At 33.5% G+C, this 3,560-nt stretch overlaps 1 long non-coding RNA gene across 1 annotated transcript; it reads right to left on the bottom strand.

The window, feature by feature from the left end:
• Positions 1 to 330: 330 nt before the first annotated feature.
• On the bottom strand, positions 331 to 3,309 carry LOC145421985 (uncharacterized). Its single transcript, XR_013903346.1, has 4 exons — positions 3,264 to 3,309; positions 2,316 to 2,387; positions 1,635 to 1,736; positions 331 to 1,461 (listed from the first exon to the last, which is right to left on the bottom strand). It is a non-coding gene; the product is annotated as an uncharacterized LOC145421985 (long non-coding RNA).
• Positions 3,310 to 3,560: the final 251 nt, after the last annotated feature.

Genomic DNA, 3,560 nt, shown 5'->3' with positions numbered 1-3,560 from the left:
AGAATTAAACTGTAAATATGTGTTGGATTTAGGGTCAAAATCTCAAACTGAAGGTTGAAATTGCCCAACTTTACCAAAAAAAATAATTGATATGAAATAAGTCTCTGAGAAAAATTACTTTGAATTTACTAACTATCTGGCAAAGGTTTAGTAAAAACTTCCTAAAATATCCATTACAAAGAAATGAAATCTTCTTGTTTTTTCAGTAAAACTCAAATTGGATTCAATAATTTTCCAAATAAACCTTAAAAATAATGACTGAATAATAAGAGAAAATGAAATGAATTTTACTTATTTTCTGAGTAAAATGAATCAATTTCACAAAGAAAACATCAAAACAGTAATTTGTTTTATTGTGGAAAATAAAACACAGTAATTTATAATATAACATTTTTCTGCTCGTATACACTGAATTCTCATCAACAATCTCCTGATCTCCTAAATACATTCCTCTGCTGTAAATTTGTTTTAGTGTCATAAACAGTTTATCACACAGCTTTGTGTACAGAGCAACAGCAACATAAACTGCATGAATGTAAACCAGTTTTGTAAAAAAGAAATTAATCTTTAGACTGTAATATCAACATGAACATGAAATTTGAATATCCTTTACCGTTTCCTTTATCTCTGTTACTTATTTATGATTGACAAACAAAAACTTTAGTTTGTCAATCTTTTGTTAAATTGAATCACTCAATATAACTGTAGAACAAAGGTTTTTCACTCATGTACATGGAATATCAATAATGTAAATCAACCTTTTATCCCAATTTGGATGTTTAACCTGAGAAAATCTAAGACACATGTAAGAGGAAGTAACATTTCTACAGCTACAGGACTGCACTTCTGTTAAATTTTAAAGTTGTTTTAAACCAATGTTTTATAGTAACATACACTATAAACAAAGAAAAGCTTCACTAGTGATTCCTCCAATTTGCTGCCTTTCAAACAGAATATTCCTAAGAAACTTGTAGGTAATAAAAAACAAAATTAAAATGAAGAGCACAAATACAGCCTGACACATTGCAGGTCATTTGGGTAAGATATGAATAAGATGAAATTAACTTAAAAACTGAAAAGATAGCTGCATCTAACAAAGACAAACCAAAGGTTTTCAGTGAGCTTACTTCCCTTTCATTCTTTCAGAGTCCTCGTTTAAGCCAATAACTTGTTCTTGAGGCTGTTCACTTTTGGTGAGAACTTAGCACAATCCAGTTCAAGGAAAAGTTTCTGGAATACTTCCAAGGTGTATTTTAGCTCTTTGGGATAGGCAAGATCGACTGCATATGTCAATCCAACCAGCATTGCGCATGCTCTTGGAAAATTGCCCAGAGCAGGCATAACTCTCACACCCTCCAGCACAATGCCAATGTCATCCTCCTCAGATCCAACAGCCTTGATTTTGTAGATTTTCATCCTCTGTTCAGAAAGATCTTGTGACACACCATCCTCATCAGCATCCTGAAACAACAAACACATGGGTTTTCTGACTGTAGTTGCACACATGAAATATTTCCTGGACACATCCTGTAGCTGAATGACAAATAAAACATGATAATGCCTGAAATTATTTGAAACTTGACAAACACATATGAATAACAAAAACAGAATAATGTTTCTACTTCAACACTTACACTGTACTCTTTGATCAGTTGATCAATGGACTCCCCAAGGTACACCATCAAGCACTGAATAACCAGATTTCTGGTTATGTTATTGCTAGGATTGCTTGGTGACTGAAAATGAGCAAGAATTCCAAAAATTACCATCAGATAAGTGACCATTTATTAAGACAAAACTGTGAGAATTGGCAGTATTAAAAAAAACTGTTAAATATCAAATTATCATCACATGGAGCATTATGTGCGATAATTAGCTGATGTTAATGCACATGCCTGGGTGCTGACAGTCAACACAAAGGTATTGTCAACATGCTTGACAGGTTCAATCTTTAAATGTGTCGTTTTAGTAAATTACATTAATTTAGTCATTTAGTTTTTTTATCTAATTTAGTTTATGTTCGTCAGAAAGGGTTTTTCCTTCTTGGGACAAAACAAAAACCCAGCAATACCTGTACTTGTGTTTTTTTGTTTGTTTTTTGTTTGTTTTTTTTACTAAGAATAGACATGTATTTAAAATACAATTAAAACATGAAACCCATAATTGTGTTGTTAATTATATCAGTGACGTCCTGGCGTCCTCTTGCACTGACAAAAACATGCAAACAAATTAGTGGAGCTGTGCACCATGCAAATGAAATTTGACAAAAAAATTCTTTAAATAAAATTCCAAGCTGAAATGTCTGTGGAAAATACCTTGGCTATGATAGCCTGCAACTTCAATCCCATGCTGATCAGGTGAATTTAAGTTGAGGGATCTTCCATTACCTGAAAGGAAAGCAACATTATCATTTTTGACGTTTAGTCAGCTGTGTAAAAACCAAGGAGGAACCCACCCGGGGGATTAATAAAGTTTTATTTTATCTAATCTAATCTAATAACTTTAATCTCAGCCAAACCGATTTACTCACGAACAAATAAAACACTGAAAAAAACCAAACAATAACATTTTTAGGTTGTCTAAGTGACTTATACATTACGTTTAAACTGAGTAGCGAAACCCCGCGGTGATCTGAAAATGATGTGCCGGGAGTTGTGCCGTTCTCAGCGGCTTCAGTGACCCTCGAGCTCCCGGCTTGCTATCGAGCTGGTGGGTAGCAGATGCTCCGAAAACGTCGAAGCACTTTTGCAAACATGCGATATCTTGATAAACCGAGCAGATATTTGATGTTTACACAGCTACTTTCGCGCCTGAAAATATGTTAAAAGTTTATTTTGTGACCCAGAAAGATTACTAAGAGTAATTTTAAAACTTAGTAGCGGCCGCCATTATTGGAAACTGGAGTTCGAAAAACTGACTGTGGCTGACAAAATCACTCACAACTGACCGCAAAACCTTTTCATGAACTTTTAAACGTGGATGAAAGACGTTAAAACTCATCGGAATATACCGTTGATATTTTTTAATACGGTAAAACATGTGGTTAGTTAAAGCTGTTCAGTAACACAGTCGTGAAGGCTTGGAAAGTGACCTTGTGCTAGCAGTCCACTAACTGCCATTTGTGTAAAAATACGATACTATCATTACAGTGATGATTATTAAAAAAATTTCGACGTATCATACTGTTTAAAACCTTTACTCAAAACCGATATACGTTATTGTTTAAACCGTGTCTTATATTTGAACAAATTAAGAAGTCTTACCTCTGACAAAATGGAGACGTCCACTCATGAAGCGCGTGTGTCCTGCATGTGGCACAAAGGATTATGGGCGGAAGTGTTCAATGATTAAAATGAAAATGCTTTCATCAGTTAAATCTATTAGATTTCTTAAATTTTTTTAGTACTCAAACATTTTTTTTTAAATCTACTCAACAAACCATTGCTGAATTTACCCCAAACAAAACTGTGTAAATTTAAATAACTGAACATCTCAAAATTGTTGAATTTTGCTTAGATTTGATTAAAACTACTCATACACGTTTTTACTGAGTAATAATT

This window comes from Astatotilapia calliptera, chromosome 18, assembly GCF_964374335.1.
Source record: "Astatotilapia calliptera chromosome 18, fAstCal68.1, whole genome shotgun sequence".
Taxonomy (NCBI): Eukaryota; Metazoa; Chordata; class Actinopteri; order Cichliformes; family Cichlidae; genus Astatotilapia; species Astatotilapia calliptera.
Note: the sequence above shows the minus strand (reverse complement) of the source record. Positions and strands in the feature narration are given on the sequence as shown.